At 45.3% G+C, this 18,894-nt stretch overlaps 1 protein-coding gene across 7 annotated transcripts in view; it reads left to right on the top strand.

Moving 5' to 3' along the window:
• CAPRIN1 (cell cycle associated protein 1) overlaps positions 1-18,894 on the top strand; it is a 2,078,829-nt gene that overhangs the window by 476,215 nt on the left and 1,583,720 nt on the right. The gene's annotated exons all lie outside the window — the stretch shown is intronic.

The raw sequence follows: 18,894 nt of genomic DNA on the forward strand, positions 1-18,894 counted from the left end.
AGTTTTGCCTACTACTGTGGTTCCTAGTGAATTATCAGACACCATCCCTTTGGATGTCTCTACCCCAGCACGTGGTGCTGCTAGGCCTCCTGCAGCCATGTCTATAAAGGCCTTTGCCAGGGCTAAAGCAGCCAAAACTGTTAAATCAGTGCCTGTTAAGGCCCCCTCACACAGGCTCACTTCTAGTTCACAAATGCTTACTCTGGCGGAGGATTTAATCTCCTTATTTAGGGGATCCCAATCTCACCCAGACAGGGCCTCTCAGTCTCCAGAAAAGAGACCTAGAGCAGAGCCCCCCCAGCCAGTGTCCTCTGATGATTCTTCGGATGACTCAGACATTACAGATCAGCCAGAGGCTCCTTTTTCTACTTATGAAGATTCCGATGCTGAAGAATCCATTCCATCTGCCTCTCCACCAGAGGAATTTTCCTTTGGGGAAACCTTACATGCCATGAGAGAACAATTCCAATGGCAGGGACAAGATTTCTCAGATTCAAGAAAAAGGCTTAGGACTTTTCTACACTTACCACAACATAGGCCCTTAGCTATACCTCCAGTTCTGCCTGTTGTGGATGATGCATTTAATGATGTTTGCACTGCTCCTGATACTTTACCTCCAGCCCCTGCCAAACCAGATAGATTTTACAGGGTGCCAGACACTCATCACCACCTATACAAGGCCCCACTTGCAGATCCTGAGACTATATCCCAGGGGCCTAAGGCAGTAGCCGACCTCAGCAAAACCCTCTCCCTTCTGAAAGGGAATCCAGGTCCTTAGAGATGGGGAAAAAGTTTACACCTCTGCTACTCTCTCAGCTAGAGCTTTAAACTGTCAGTTTCACATGATCCAATACCAAGAGTTTATGCTTGATCAGTTAACTAAGAAGCTGTCCTCTGATGACTCCTTAGATAAGAAATATGTTTTAGAAATGGTGAATAACATTCAGGAGGTTAGTAACCATTCTTTAAAATGTGGCTATGATGCACTGGAGGCTTCATTTAGATCAGCCATGACTGGCACAGTGATAAGAAGGCATGCATGGTTGAAAGAACAGGTCTTGCCGGATCATGTTAAAGCAAAGCTGTTAGATGCTCCTATGGATAAGGCCAGTCTATTTGGTACCCTGCTCAGCAAGTAATGAAGAAAATGGAAGAGAAGGCAAAATCTGTACAAACAGTTAAGGATTTCTTACAGGTTCAGCCCCCAAGGTTTAGCAGGAACTGGCCTTCCAAAAATTGGTCCTTTCCAGACTCCTCAAAATCTCAGAGGCAGGAATAGACGCTCTAGAGGCAGAAATCAATCCAGAGGAGGTGCCTATAGAGGACGCCAGTGGCAAGGCAGTAACCAGCGAGGCACAGACACAACCACTGCCACTGCAACAGGACAATCACAGTGACTTGGCTCTGACACCGCCTACCAGGGAGCAAATAGCAGCACCTTTAGGCGGAAAGTTAGCCTTATTTTTGAAAAATTGGCACTATATCACAAAAGACAAGTGGATTTTGCAAACCATAGACCAAGGCTACAGGTTCCACTTCCACACCTTACCAGTAAAAAGAGGAATGCCAAACCTACCTCCAAATAATTAACAAAGATGAGAGCTGTGGAAAGAGTACCAATAACACAACAGGGCAAAGGATTCTACTCCAGACTCTTCCTAGTACCAAGAAAAGAGAAAAGTTGGAGACCTATTCTCGACCTGTCCGTCTTAAACACATACATCATTGTCCAAAAATTCAAAATGCTGACCCTACAGCAACTTCTTCCCATGCTGGGCAAGGAGTGTTGGCTGGTAACTCTAGATCTCAAGGAGGCATACCTGCACGTCCCCATACGACCAAATTGCAGAAGATACCTCAGATTTCTTGCAGGATCAGAGCATTATTAATTCTCAGCATTGCCCTTTGGCTTATCTACTGCACCCAGAGTATTCACAAAATGCCTGGCATCAGTAATCGCTCATTGCAGGCTACAGGGAATCCAAATTTATCCATACCTGGACGACTGCCTGTTACAAGCGGACAACAAAAGCAAGCTGACAACAGATTTACAAACAGTCATTTGCTTACTACAAGCCCTGGGATACACAGTCAATTTAAAAAAGTCAAGACTGATACCATCCCAGACAAGAACATTCTTGGGTGTGGAATTGGACACAGTAAAACAAATGGCATTCCTAACTGCAGAAAAACAAGAACAACTCCCTCTTTACTTCTTGGCATTAACAAAGCAGAACAAACTAACAGCAAGAAAAGTACTGCAGGCCTTGGGCTTCATGGCATCATGCATAATCCTGGTCCCCATGCCAGACTGCATATGAGAAAGCTACAGTGGTACCTAAAGAATTTATGGTCTCAACACAGGCACAGCTTAGAAACCGAAATCCCACTAATCCCATGCCTGAAACAAGAGTTCCTATGGTGGGCTCAAGCATGCCAGTCAAACCCAGGCTTGCCCTTCCACAACTTTCAAGCAAACCAAACCATCACAACGGACGCCTCAGACCTAGGCTGGGGCGCACATGTTGGACAAGTGCATACAAGGATTGTGGACTCCAGACCAGCTGCACCTGCACATAAACCAAAAAGAAATGCTGGCAGTAAAACTAGCAATCCAGAAATTCAGACCATTCCTCAAAGAAGGCCATTTAATGATAAGGACAGACAACACCACAGTCATGTGGTACATCAACAAACAGGGAGGCACTCATTCATACCCACTATGCAGAATGACTCTGGACCTTTGGAATATGGCTCTGAGCTACAACATCCAGTTACAGGCAATATTTGTGCCGGGAAAAGAAAACACTCTAGCAGACATGTTAAGCAGAACCACCTCGGATGCTCACGAATGGATGCTACACCCGGACATCTTCAAGGCCATCACAAAGAAATGGGGAATGCCACAAATAGACCTATTCGCATCCCCACTCAATCACCAGCTCAAAAATTCTGCACAAGGACATGCCACCCACTTGCATGGAAGGTGGACTCTCTATCCTTCAGTTGGAAAGGCCTGACAGCATATGCATTTCCACCTCTTACTTTGATGCACAAGGTACTACTGAAAATCAGAGGAACGTCCAAGGATAATTCTGATAGCTCCGAATTGGCCAAGACAACACTGGTATCCTTTGCTGAGGAGCATGTCTCAGGGAGAATGTGGTCAATACCCCTGATGCCTTTGATGTTAACTCAGAAAAACTACAACATCATGCACCCAAACCTAAAAACCTTGCAACTGACTGCCTGGAACATCACATAACAGCAACTAACCCAGACTTATCCCAAAGGGTTAAAGACATTATCCTTGAAGCCCGCAGACCTTCAACAAGAAGGAACTATGCAGGAAAATGGAAAAGGTTTGTCATTTGGAGTACTGAAAGAGGAAAAGATGTGTCGAACATAGATATTGCTAACATCCTGGAGTACTTGGCAGAGCTTCTACATACGGGCCTGTCCTATTCCTCCAAGATACATGCATCAGCTATTTCCGCAGAATACAGCTTCGATCCACCTGTCCTTTCGCATCCTCTACTCAGGCAATTCCTCAGAGGGATCAAGAATGTAAAACCTCCTAGGAAACCACCATTACCAGCATGGGACTTGAACTTTGTGCTAGAAAAACTGACACTCCCTCCATTTGAACCAGCAGCAACAGCAGATCTTCAACACCTATCATGGAAAACTGCTTTCCTACTGGCAATTACTTCAGCAAGGAGGGTTTCGGAACTACAGGCCTTAATGGCAGTACAACCCTTCCTAATCTTCCATCAAGATAGTGTCCATGAGAACTAATCCTACATTTATGCCTAAGGTGGTATCCAGAGTGTCTTTAAACCAGGCAATCCACCTACCTACCTTCTTTCCCAATCCACAGAACAGGGGGGAAAGGCTGCTGCATACCTTGGATGTACATAGACAGTTACGCTACTACCTGGACAGAACCAAAAGTAACAAAAACTGACCAGCTTTTAGTAGCCTATGCAACAGGAAGGGAAGGAAAAGCAATTTCCAAACAGACAATCTCCAAATGGATAGGAAATTGCATAAGATTCTGATGTCCTTCATGGATGCATCTGCAGTCATAACAAGTGGGTTGTCCTGTCGTCAGGCAGCCCTGCAGTCGTCCGGATTCCAAAGTCCGGGTCCGGCTTCGGCTGATGTCGCACTCCACCCGACGTCATCTCTGTTGGTCTTCGGGTATAAAAGCATCAGCCGACGCCATTTTCCTCAGTCTTTCTTTGCGTGGCGCTCAAGCAGAAGCTGTTCGCAAGTGCCGGTCGGTCGGATCCAGAGATTACTTCTACCAATACTACAAGACTTCTAAAGCTAAGTACCCGTTGAGACTCTTTCTTGCCTCAGCCGATGTCAGAAAAGTTAACAATTGTTTAACCTGTGGGAAACAAATACCTCATAAAGATTTCCACTCTTACTGTCTGCCTTGTTTAGGCCCAGCCACAATCGTAGCAGCCTGTTCGCCTGTGCCTCTTTCAACCGACAACGCTTAGGCGCCGGGTCGGAGTTTGCAGAACAGTTTTTCGGTTCTGATTTTGGCGTACATTATGCCGCCGGATCCTCCGACTACCCCAAAAACGCAAAGATAAAGACCGACACTTGCGGTCCGGTTTCGGCCGAAACCACGGTAAGCAAAATCATGAGTGTCTCGGTTTCGCGAAACCGAAAACTGCTCAAAGTACAGCTGAACCTATTCTACAACTGAGGCCCTGCTACAACTCTTGAATCGACCTCAGAAATTTTACCCACTACGGTGGTTGACTTATCAGACACCATCCCCTTGGATGTCTCTACCCCAGCACGTGGTGCTGCTAGGCCTCCAACTGCCATGTCCATTAAGGCCTTCGCCAGGGCTAAAGCAGCCAAGACTACTAAATCAGTGCCTGTTAAACCCCCCCACATCCAGGCCCTCTTCTAGTTCTCAAATGCTTTCTTTGGCAGAAGATTTAATTTCTTTAATTAGAGGATCTCTATCTCACCCAGACAGAGCCTCTCAGCCCCCAGAGAAGAGACCCAGGGCAGAGCCCCCTGAGCCAGTGTCTTCTGATGATTCTGCTGATGAATCAGACATAACTGACCAGCCTGAGGCTCCTTCTCCAATTTTGAAGATTCTGATGCTGAAGAATCCATTCCAGCTGCTTCCCACCAGAAGAATTCTCCTTTGGGGAAACCTTGCATGCCATGAGAACAGTTCCAATGGCAGCAACAGGATTTTTCAGACTCCAGAAAAGACTTAGGACCTTTCTGCACCTCCCACAGCACAGGCCCTTAGCTATACCTCCTGTTCTCTGTGGTGGATGATGCTTTCAATGATGTTTGCTCCGCTCCAGATTCTTTACCCCCAGCCCCTGCCAAACCAGACAGATTTTACAGGGTGCCAGATACCCATCACCACCTTTACAAGGCCCCACTTGCAGACCCAGAAACTATATCCCAGTGTCCCAAGGCAGTAGCGACTTCACAGCTAAAACCCTATCCCTTCTGAAAGGGAAGCAAGGTCACTAGACAGATGGGGTAAAAAGGTCTACACTTCAGCTACTCTCTCAGCTAGAGCTTTAAACTGTCAGTTTCACATGATACAATACCAAGAGTTTATGCTTGATCAGTTAACTAAAAAACTAACCACTGATGAATCTCTTGATAAGAAATATGTATTAGAGATGGTAAATAACATACAACAGGTTAGCAACCATTCCTTAAAATGTGGCTATGATGCACTGGAGGTTTCATTTAGATCAGCCATGACAGGCACAGTGATAAGAAGGCATGCATGGCTAAAGGAACAAGCTTTACCGGATCATGTTAAAGCTAAGTTGCTAGATGCTCCTATGGACAAGACAAGTTTGTTTGGTACACCTGCCCAGCAGGTTATGAAGAAAATGGAAGAAAAGGCAAAATCTGTTCAAACTGTTAAAGATTTCTTGCAGGTTCAACCCCAAGGTTTAGCAGGAACTGGCCTGCCAAAATTGGTCCTTTCCTGACTCCACAAAATTTCAAAGGGGCAGGAATAGACGTTCCAGAGGCAGAAACCAATCCAGAGGAGGTGCCTACAGAGGACGACAGTGGCAAGGTAACAACAGAGGCACAGACACAGCCACTGCCACTACATCAGCACAACCACAGTGACTTACTCCTAAATCCCTACCAGGAACAAATAGCAGCTCCTCTAGGCGGAAAATTAACCTTATTTTCAAAGAACTGGCACTACATAACAAAAGACAAGTGGATTTTACAAACCATAGATCAAGGTTACCGGTTTCACTTCCACACTTTACCAGTCAAAAGAGGAATGCCAAATCTACCTCCAAATCAAAAACAGAGGCTCTAGCCAGATAATGGAGTTAGCAAACATGAGAGCTGTGGAAAGAGTGCCAACAGCAGAACAAGGAAAGGGTTCTACTCCAGACTATTCCTAGTTCCAAGAAAGGAAAAAGTTGGAGACCAATTCTCGACCTGTCCACCTTAAATACATACATCATTGTCCCAAAATTCAAAATGCTGACCCTACAGCAACTTCTTCCCATGCTGGGCAAGGAGTCTTGGCTGGTAACTCTATATCTCAAGGAGGCATACCTGCACGCCCCATTCGACCAATCTGCAGAAGATACCTCAGATTTCTTGCAGGATCAGAGCACTATCAATTCTCAGCATTGCCCTTTGGCTTATCTACTGCCCAGAGTATTCACAAAATGCCTGGCATCAGTAACGCCATTGCAGACTACAGGGAATTCAAATTTACCCATACCTGGACGACTGCCTGCTACAAGGGGACAACAAAAGCAAGCTGACAACAGATTTACAAAGGGTCATTTACTTGCTACAAGGACTGGGATACACAGTCAATTTACAAAAGTCAAGGCTGATACCATCCCAAACAAGGACATTCTTGGGCGAATTGGACACAGTACAACAAATGGCATTCCTGACTACAGAAAACAAAAGAACTTCCTCTTTACTTCTTGGCACTAACAAAACTGAACAAGTTAACAGCAAGAAAAGTTCTGCAGGCCTTGGGCTTCATGGCATCATGCATAATCTTGGTCCCATTTGCCAGACTACATATGAGGAAACTACAGTGGTACCTAAAGAATTTATGGTCCCAGCACAGACACAGTCTAGAAACAGAAATCCCACTAATTCCATGCTTAAAACAGGAGTTCCTATGGTGGGCTCAGGCATGCCAGTCAAACCCAGGCCTACCCTTTCGCAGATGTCAACCAAGCCAGACCATCACAACAGACGCTTCAGACCTAGGATGGGGGCCCACATGCTGGACAAATGCGCAAGGATTGTGGACACAGGATCAACTTCACCTGCACATCAATCTAAAAGAAATGCTGGCAGTAAAACTGGCAATCCAAAAGTTCAAACCATTTCTCAAGGAGGGCCAGTTGATAAGGACAGACAACACCACAGTCATGTGGTACATCAACAAACAGGGAGGCACTCATTCATACCCCCTATGCAGAATGACCTTGGAGCTGTGGACCCTGGCACTCAGCTACAACATTCAGTTACAGGCAATATTTGTACCGGGAAAGACAATACTCTAGCAGACATATTAAGCAGAACCACTTCGATGCCCACGAATGGAAGCTGCACCCGGACATCTTCAAGACCATCTCAAGAAATGGGGAATGCCACAGATAGACCTATTCGCATCACCTCTCAATCACCAGCTCAAAAATTCTGCACAAGGACATTCCACCCACTAGCATGGAAAGTGGACTCACTCTCCTTCAACTGGAAAGGCCTAACAGCATATGCATTCCCACCTCTTCCTTTGATACACAAGGTACTACTAGAAATCAAGGAAGAACGCCCAAGGATAATCCTGATAGCTCCAAACTGGCCAAGACAACACTGGTACCCACTACTGAAGAGCATGTCTCGAACAATATGTACAATACCCTGATGCCTTTGATGTTAACTCAGAACAACTACAGCATCATACATCCAAACCTAAAACGCTGCAACTGACTGCATGGAACATCACATAGCAGCAGCTAATCCAGAACTTTCCCAAAGAGTTAAAGACATTATTCTTGAAGCCAGACCTTCAACAAGAAGGAACTATGCTGGAAAATGGAAAAGGTTTGTCATTTGGAGTACGGAAAGAGGAAAAGATGTCAAACATAGATATGCCTAACATTCTGGAGTATCTGGCAACTTCTTCATTCAGGCCTGTCCTACTCCTCCATCAAGATACATGCATCAGCTATTTCAGCAGAATACAGCTTTGATCCACCTGTTTTTCACCTTTGCTCAGGCAGTTCCTCAGAGGAATCAAGAATGTAAAACCTCCAAGGAAACCACCATTACCAGCTTGGGATTTAAACTTTGTGCTAGAAAAGTTGACACTATCACCCTTTGAACCAGCAGCAACAGCAGACCTACAACACCTGTCATGGAAAACTGCTTTCCTACTGGCAATTACTTCAGCAAGGAGGGTTTCAGAACTACAGGCCTTAATGGCAGTGCAACCCTTCCTAATCTTCCACCAAGATAGTGTCCATGAGGACTAATCCTACATTTATGCCCAAGGTGGTATCCAGAGTGTCTTTAAACCAGGCAATCCACCTACCTACCTTCTTTCCCAACCCACAAAACAGAGGGAAAGAATACTGCATACCTTGATGTACATAGACAGCTACGCTACTATGGACAGAACAAAAATAGCAGAAAGACTGACCAACTTTTGTAGCCTATGCAACAGGAAGGGAAGGAAAAGCTATTTCCAAACAGACAATCTCCAAATGGATAGGAAATTGCATACGATACTGTTACTCCTTCCATGGAAAACCAATTCCACAGAACATAAGACCTCATTCTACAAGGGCACAGCCACTACCACAGCCTTCTTACGAGGAGTCGCAACCAAAGACATTATTGAGGCGGCTACTTGTACCTCCGTGCATACATTTGCCAAGCATTATAATTTGCCTCTATATTCCAGATCCCGAGCAGGGTTTGCCACTGCTGTACTGCAAGGGATCCTAAATAATCTACTTTTATCCTCCTCCCTAGTTGGCTATGGTATTCTACCCATTGTTATGACTGCAGATGCATCCATGAAGGACATAGTACAGTTTTGTACCTACCATAAATGTAGATGTACTAACTGGATAGCATCTGCAATCAGGATTACCCTCCTCCTTCCCTCTGTGGTACTCCTACGTGTTTACCCTCCTAATAGCTAGCTGTTGGGTGGGAGTCTTTTATGGTGTATTTGTTTGTATATATGTACATATATGCTTATTGTTGTGTTTACCTCTATCTATTTGGAAACATTGGCATCTATCCAAATTTTTAGCCTGCAAGAGGGCTACTGGCATCTGGGGCAAGAAACACTGAGGAAAATGGCGTGGCTGATGCTTTTATACAAGACCAACAGAGATGACGCCGGGTGTGCGACATCAGTCAAGCCGGACCCGGACTTTGGAATCCGGCCGACTGCAGGGCTGCCTGACGACAGGACAACCCACTTGTTATGACTGCAGATGCTATCCAGTTCGGACATCTACATTTATGGTAGGTACAAAACTGTACTTTACTTTACCATGGAAAACCAGTTCCACAGAACATAAGACCTCATTCTACAAGGGCTACAGCCACTACCACAGCTTTCTTACGAGGAGTGGCAACCAAGGACATTATTGAGGCGGCTACTTGGACCTCCGTGCATACATTTGCCAAGCATTATAATTTACCTCTCTACTCTAGATCCCGAGCAGGGTTTGCCACTGCTGTATTGCAAGGGATCCTAACTACACCATAATTCTTCTTCCTCCTCCCCTAGTTTGGCTATGGTATTCTACCCATTTGTTATGACTGCAGATGCATCCTTGAAGGACATAGTACAGTTTTGCACCTACCATAAATGTAGATGTCCGAACAGGATAGCATCTGCAGTCAGGATTACCACCCTCCTTCCCTCTGTGGTACTCCTAGGGTATTTACCCTCCTAATAGCTAGCTAGGGGGGAGTCTCTTATGGTGTATTTGTTTGTATATATGTACATACATGCTTATTTTTGTGTTTGTTTCTACTATTTTGGAAACATTGGCATTTATCCAAAATTTAGCTTTCCTAGAGGGCAACTGGCATCTGGGGCAAGAAACACTGAGGAAAATGGCGTCGGCTGATGCCTTTATACCCAAAGACCAGCAGAGATGACGTCAGGTGAAGTGCGACATCAGCCGAAGCCGGACCCAGACTTTGGAATCCGGCCGATCAAGGGCTGCCTGACGACAGGACAACCCATTTGTTATGACTGCAGATGCTATCCTGTTGGGACATCTACATTTATGGTAGGTACAAAACTGTACTTTATCTAAAAAGCCTATGGAGTCAACATTCTCAGCCTAGAAACAATGATTCCCATCATACCTTGCCTACGCCTAGAGTTCCTTTGTTGGACAGAGGCCTGCCACCAAAACAAGAGACTACTTTTCACACCACCCCCTGCCACCTAAACCCTTACAACAGATGCATCAGACTATGCATGGGGGGCTCACCTGGCAGGGAAGTGCATTCAGGGCAAATGGAACCCAAGTCAAATGTACCTGCATATCATAACTGTACAGAATGCTCTGTCAGCCTTCAAGGACTTCATTCTTCCAGGACAACTAATGGTAGACTGACAACACCACGGTTATGCGGTACATAAACAAGCGGGGGGGGGGGGGTACGCATTCTTACCCCCTCTGCAGACTAGCCATAGCATTGTGGAACACAGCCTTTGAGCTACCAAGTGCACCTACAAGCTCAATTCCTGCCAGGAAAATTAAATACACTGGCAGATGGACTAAGCAGAAACCTCATGGGACCCCACACGAGTGGAAACTTGAACCAAGGATTTTAAGCATGTTGACAAGCGAATGGGGGAGCCCAGATATAGACCGGTTTGCCTCCCCCCAGAACTACCAATTGGACATATTTTGCACGAGGACTCCCCACAAATAAGCCTGAAAAGTGGATGCTCTGTTCTACAGCTGGAAAAAAAACTGTCAGTCTATACCTTTCCCCCGCTGCCTCTGCTCTCCAAAGTACTACTAAAAGTCAAACAGGACAAACCAAGGATGATTTTGATTGCTCTAGACTGGCCATGCCAACACTGGTACCCCCTCCTGCGCAGTGTCACGGTTATCTCCATGGCACCTGCCTCAGACTCCTTCCCTGCTGTCTCAGCAGAAGAACCAGATTCTGCACCCTCAGCTTCCAACACTGAATCTTGCAGCCTGACTAAATACTTAAACTCTCCCTTACCATCCCTCAGAAAACCTGTGATGGATGTCATCTTAGAGGCAAGGAGGCCTAGTACTAGAAAATCTTATGCTGAAAAATGGAAAAGATTCTGTGCCTGAAACCAATCTCAAGGGATGAGCATAGCAGTGCCCAATTTACCTCCGATTTTACAATACTTAACTGAAATGCTTCACAAGGGCCTGTCTTTTTCCTCCATTAAAATCCATGCCTCAGCCATTTCAGCTCATTATAGCACAGAACCACCCCTCTTCTCTCCTCCACTGCTCAAGCAGTTCCTCAGAGAGGGCCAAAAATTTGAGACCACCCAGGAGAGCTCGAACCCCAGCCTGGTGGGACCTTAACTTTGTACTGGTGAAACTCACTCTAACTCCTTTCGAGCCAGCTGCGACTGCAGACTTGAAATGTCTTTCTTGGAAAACAGCTTTCCTTTTAGCAATCACTTCATCTAGAAGGGTATCTGAATTACAGGCCGTTACGGCAGTGGATCCTTTCATCTTTCATGCGGGCAGCGTGTCACTCAGAACCAGTCCATCCTTCATGTCCATGGTGGTATCCAGTGTGGCTCTTAATCAGAACAAAGGGGAACGGATACTGCATTCCTTGGATGTGCACAGACTAGTTAGATTCTCCTTGGACAGGACTAAACGTCAAAATCTGAACTGCTGGTAGCATTTTCTGCAGGGGCAGAGGGGAAGGCTATTTCAAAACAAACCATTTCTGAAAGGATAGGCCATTGTATTCATTTCTGCTATAAGCACCATGGAAAGTCTATCCCACAGGGGAATAGACCCCATTCACCCAAGGCTGCATCTACCTCTACAGCCTTTCTCAGAGGCGTTACTACCAGGGACATCCTAGAAGCTGCTACCTGGAGTTATGTACATACTTTCACCAAGCATTATCATTTGCCAATTTTTGTCTAAATCCAGAGCTGGCTTTGCCACTGCAGTCTTGCAGGGCCGTATAGTTGGCCCTAATGCTATTTAAACTCATCCTCCCAACCATAGCTTTGGGAATCTACCCAGATGTAATGACTGCAACAATGAAGCACGAAGAACATAGTACAGTTGTGTACACTTAACATAAATGTAGATGTTAGAGTGTATTCACTTTTGCAGTTCTGGTTACCCTCACTCCTGCCCCTTAACTTCTTTTGGCTGTACCTCTACTTTCCATTATGCTTAAAAGCCTTTTTGGTGTATTTGCTTTTTTTGTTGTAGGTATACCTTTGTGGTTTTGTTTAATTGCTTCCCATTAGGGGGCCACCTGATATCTGGAGTAAGAAAAACTGATGTAATGGCATCGGCTGCATGTTTTATACCCCTGGGGACAGCAACCAATGCAGGACCCAAGACTTTAATCAGGCCAACTGAGGGCAACCTGCAAGCAGATTACCCAAATGTAATGATTGCAACAGTGAATACACTCGAACATCTACATTTATTGTAAGTGGTACACAACTGTATTTTTCTCCTACCCCTAGCAAATATTTTTGATTTCCTGCTGAGGATTGCGATGTGTCAATAATGTCACATATTAGAGTTGGTACCTCTTGCTCAGAAAATGCACAGCGATGCCAACCATTGATGTTAATCGTGTTACACTGCTGCAGTCATTAAACTTGGGTTATCCTGCCGTCAGGCGGTCCCGCAGTCGGCCAGAGTTCCAAAGTCTTCGTCCGGCGTCTGTTGCTGTCGCTTCTTCCCTGACGTCAGTGCGCCAGGGGTATTTAAGATGCATCCGACACCATTTTATTCAGTCTTTCTTGCCGTGTGGTGCCCGAAGCAAAAGCAGTTTGCACGTGCCGGTCGGCCGACTCCTGAGATTTTCGAAGTCGAATTTCAGATCCGAAGTCTTCAGTAAAGCTAAGTACCCCGTTGGGGAAACTTTTTTCTTGCCTTAGACCAATGTCAGAAAAAGTTAATAAGTGTATTTCTTGTGGGAAGCAAATACCTCATAAGGACTTCCACTCTTACTGTATTCCATGCCTAGGCCCTGATCACAAAGTCACTAGTTGTCAGTTTTGTGCTAGATTTAACAAACGCACTATAAAACGACGTTTTGATTTTGCTTAGCACTACTTTGGCTGAAGGTTCAATTATACAATGCCATCGGAACAACCGACTACCGCATTTCATAAAAAACGCAAAGACAAGGATAAAGACAAGCATCCGACGTCCAAAACCGACACGAAGCCTCTTCTAGGCCAGTCGCCGGTTTGCTGGTTCTCAGTGAGGCGCTTTCGCAGCCCCTGACGCCTCCGCTACGTCAGAGCCACAGGCCGCCTCCGACTCCCACGTGGAGACAGCTAGGCCTCTGGAAACTCTAGGTATTGGGCCTACGGAAACTAATCCCTCGGATGGGTCCGGAGCCGAACTGCAGGCATCGGCTTCTGAGGGTGTTGTTAGACCTGCACAACTTACCATTAAAGCAACAGCCAGGACAAAAACCCCATTAAAGACAAAGAAGCAAGTACAGCATTTTCCAGGACAGTCATTCATGCCTAAGAAACAGATGCTCACAATGGCCGAAGACCTCATTACTCTAGTCAGGGGTTCCCATCCCCCTCCTGAGAAAAGGCCTAGGCAGGATACAGACCGATTCCTCTGATCAGGTTTCCATTTCCTCTGATTCCTCTTCAGACCAGGGATACTCGCTACCCCCTGTGAGGACTCTGATGCTGAAGAATCTATCCCTTCAGCGTCTCCTCCTGAGGATTACTCTTGGGGAAACTTTACATACCATGAGGGAGCATTTCCATTGGGAAAGTCAGGATTATTCAGAATCCAAGAAAAGGCTCAGGGACTTCCTTTTAATGCCTCAGCACAGGCCCCTTGCTATTCCGCCTGTATTAGATATTGTGGATGATGTGTTCTTTGAATGCAGCTTATCTCCTGATTCTTTGCTCCCTGCTCCAGCCAAGCCAGATAGGTATTATAGAGTCCCTGACCCTCAAGTTTCTTTATAAAAACCCTTCTGCTGACCCAGAAACCATTTCCCAGGGTGCCAAAGGGGTTAAGGCTTGCATTGCAAAAAATCCAGTCCCCTCTGACAGAGATTCTAGAGCACTGGATAGATGGGGGAAGAAAATTTACACTTCTGCAACTTTAGCAGTAAGGGCTTTAAATTGCCAGTTTCACATGCTTAAGTACCAACAATATTTAATGGCTCAGTTAAAACAGAAAATGCTTACAAGCTCAGAAGCTCCTGACTATAAAGAAATGCAGGATTTATTGCATGCAGTTGAACAGGTGGGAAAACATACTCTGCAATGTGGTTTTGATTCTTTAGAGGCCTCTTGTAGAGCTGCAGTTACAGGTTCGGTGATTCGAAGACATGCTTGCTTAAAAGAACAGAGTTTACCTGACCATGTTAAGGCAAAATTATTGGATGCTCCTTTACAGCATGATACCTTGTTTGGTATTAAGGCAGAAGAGGTGTTAAAGAAAATGGAAGATAAAGCTAAATCTATGCAAACAGTCAAAGATTTCTTAGAGGTACAGCCACCTCGATTTAGAAGAAATTGGCCTACAAAGAATTGGCCCTTTCCAGTGTCAGGCCACAGAGAGGCAGATACAGACACCCAAGAGGCAGATCTCAACCCCAAGGCTCTTACAGACAACGACAGTGGGGTACCTCAACCCCAAAAGGAGGTGAGGACAAGTCTCAACCTTACAGGAAACAGTCCCAATGACTTCCCCCTTCGTATGCCAAGCACTTCCCTTTTGGCAGCCCCCTTAGGGGGGGAAACTAGCACTTTTTTCTCAAAATTGGCAAACAATCACCCAAGACAAATGGGTTCTGAATATTGTGTCTCAAGGTTACAGGTTCCACTTTCACACTTTACCAAGGCTAAAGGGAATGCCAAACCTGCCACAAAATCAATGGGCAGAGGCTCAAAAACAAATTTCAGCCCTCTTGGACATGAGAGCTATTCAGAAAGTACCACAACAGGGACAAGGATTTTACTCAAGACTCTTCCTGGTCCTCAGAAAGGACAAAGCCTGGAGACCCATACTAGACCTTTCAACTCTAAATTCTTACCGGCATGTTCCGAAATTCAAAATGTTGACACTACAGCAGCTTCTTCCCATGCTGGGCAAGAAGGCTTGGCTTGTTACTCTGGACCTCAGAGGCATAACTGCATGTCCCTATCAGACAAGATTGCAGAAGATACCTCAGATTCAAAGCTGGTACAATGCACTACCAATTCTCTGCACTGCCCTTTGGCTTATCGACTGCGCCCAGGGTCTTTACAAAGTGCCTGGCACCAGTAATTGCATTTTGCAGACAAAAAGGAATTCAAATATATCCATACCTGGACGACTGCCTCATTCAAGCAGAGAAAAAGGACATTCTTCTAAAGCATCTGGCGTTTGTAAAAAGGTTACTAATTTCTCTAGGGTACACAGTAAACGAAAAGAAGTCAAAACTAGTGCCCTCTCAACAGATAATATTCCTGGGTACCAGCTTGGATACAATGGCCCCGATGGCTTATCTCACGCCAGACAAACCAAGGACAACTGACTCAATATTTTCAATTGCTGGCAAAAAAAGTCCCATCTCCCTGCAAGAAAAAGTCTGCAGGCCCTGGGATTCATGGCATCCTGCATACTACTAATTCCATATGCCAGACTGCATATGAGGAAATTACAATGTTACCTTTAAAGTGTTTGGACTCAACACACTCACAGTTTAGAAGCAGTAATACCAATGATTCCCTGCCTACAACAGGAGTTTCTGTGGTGGGCACAGGCATGTCACCTAAACAACCTTTTACCCTACCCACAGCCAGGCAGACTCTAACAACAGATGCTTCGGATTATGCCTGGGGGAGCACAAGTGGCAGGAAAATGCATTCAGGGCCAGTGGACCACAGACCAGATGCATCTTCACATCAATCAAAAAGAGATGTTGGCTGTTCAAAATGCCCTAACAGCTTTCAAGGACCATTTGCATCCAGGACATTTATGATTAAAGACGGACAACACCACAGTAATGTGGTATATAAACAAGCAAGGGGGCACTCGTTCTTATCCCTTATGCAGGCAAGTCATGACCTTGTGGAACACAGCTCTAACTTATCAAGTTCATCTGCAAGCACAATTCCTGCTAGGAAAGGAAAGTACTCTGGCAGACTATCTCAGCAGAAATATCATGGACCCTCATGAATGGAAATTGAATCCACAAATCTTTAGCATGGTAACGCAAAAATGGGGATGCCCAGACATGGATCTTTTTGCCTCCTCATTGAATTGCCAACTACAAAAATTCTGCACAAGGACTTATCACACACAAGCATGGAAAGTGGATGCTCTCTCCTTCAGCTGGAAAAGCCTAAAAGTTTATGCCTTCCCACCACTGCCTCTTCTCTCAAAGGTACTCCTAAAAGCCAGACAAGAAAAAACCACAGATGATCCTGTTTGCTGCAGACTGGCCACGCCAGCACTGGTACCCAATCTTAAAGAACTTGGCTCAAGGCCCACCATGGATTTTGCCTCAAATTCCACACCTTCTGACTCAACAAAACAATCAAATCCTGCACGGTCAGCTCAAAACCGTAAACTTGGCTGCATGGCAGATTCATTAGTCAAACATGCAACACCTCTCTCTCTAAAGCTGTTATGGATGTCATTTTGGAGGCCAGGAGGCCTAGCACCAGGAAAGCTTACTCAGAAAAATGGAAGAGATTCTGCGCCTGGAACCAGGCTCAAAGCCTTGACCCTCTTGTCCCAAACATCCCTCAGATTTTACAATACTTAACTGAGATGCTGGACAAAGGCTTATCCTTCTCATCAATTAAGATCCACGCCTCTGCCATTTCAGCACATTACAACACGGATCCTCCTTTATTCTTTCACCCCTTGCTAAAGCAGTACCTCAGAGGGGCTAAAAACACAAGCCACCAAGGAGAGCACCAACACCAACTTGGGACCTCAATTTCGTTTTGGAAAAACTGACCCTGCCACCTTTTGAGCCAGCCAATACAGCCGATCTAAAATTTTTATCATGGAAAACGGCTCTGCTCCTGGCAGTAACTTCAGCACAAAGAGTCTCAGAGCTACAGGCATTAATGGCAGTGGAACCTTTTATAATTTTTCATCAGGACAGGATTTCTTTAAGGACAAACCCTACCTTTATGTCAAAGGTGGTATCTAGTGTGGCACTTAACCAAACCATCCGTTTGCCAACTTTTTATCCAAACCCCCAGAATAAAGGGGAGAGACTTCTGCACTCTTTGGACATACATAGGCAGCTACGCTTCTACTCGGACAAAATAAAAGCTTTCAGGAAAACTGAGCAACTGTTTGTAGCGTATGCTGCAGGATCACAGGGCAAGGCTATCTCAAAGCAGACTATATCCAAATGGATGGGACACTGTATTTGTTACTGCTACACACAGCATGGAAAATCGGTCCCTAATAACATCAGGCCACATTCCACCAGGGCAACAGCCACTTTAGCAGCCTTTCTCAGAGGAGTACCTACCAAGGAAATTTTGGAGGCTGCAACTTAGAGTTCAGTGCATACCTTTTCCAAGCATTACCATTTGCCTCTTTACTCTAAATCCAGAGCAGGATTTGCCACTGCAGTTCTGCAGGGCCTCATAGCCAATCCTAACTCTTTATAGACCAGCCACCCAACCTTAGCTTTGGGATTCTACCCAAGTGTAATGACTGCAGCAGTGTAACACACTGAACATAGTACAGTTTTGTACCTACCATAAATGTAGATGTTCGAGTGTTCACACTGCTGCCATCCAGGTTACCCTCTCTCCCCTCTGAACTAGCTGGACTTATCTATACCTTTCTATCCTATACAACCTTTGAGGTGTATTTGCTTGTAACTGAAGGTATTGTTTTTATTTTCTATGTATATTTTTTATTAGCAATATGTATTCCTACCTACTTGGGGGCACCTGACATCTGGGGCAAGAAAAACTGAAGAAAATGGCTTCGGATGCATCTTATATACCCCTGGCGCACTGATGTCAGGGAAGAAGTGACAGCAACCGACGCCGGACCAAGACTTTGGAACTCTGGCCCGACTACGGGACCGCCTGACGGCAGGATAACCAAAGTGTAATGACTGCAGCAGTGTGAACACTCTAACATCTACATTTATGGTAGGTACAAAACTGTACTGTACTTAGACAAAATAAGTCTGGAAGTCTCATCAACTTTTTGTGGTCTTTGTTTCTGAAGTTTTCTCCCCTCAGAGCTACAGACAATTTCCAAATGGATTTGTGTGAGGCCTCACTCCACTAGGGCTACTGCTACATCTATAGCCTTTCCCAAGGAGGTGGTCACTCAGAACATTTTGGAAGCTGCTACTTGGTCTGCTGTGCTTACCTTCACCAAACATCACCTTCCAACCTTCAAGTCCAGAGTGGGGTTTGCCACTGCCATCTTGCAAAGTTATCTTTTCCTCTCCATAAACTTTCCATCCACCCTCTTTTCAGGTTTGGGAGTCATCCCATGAGTTATGACTGCAGCAGTGAAACACAAAACTCACGGTATAGGTGTGTGCGATTACCATAAATGTAATGTTCATCTGTATAAACTGTTGCAGTATTTTTTCCCTCCCTCCTTCCCCTCATCCTCCATG

The sequence above is a fragment of the Protopterus annectens genome, chromosome 9.part0 (assembly GCF_019279795.1).
Source record: "Protopterus annectens isolate FY-2018-M chromosome 9.part0, PAN1.0, whole genome shotgun sequence".
Classification (NCBI taxonomy): Eukaryota; Metazoa; Chordata; order Ceratodontiformes; family Protopteridae; genus Protopterus; species Protopterus annectens.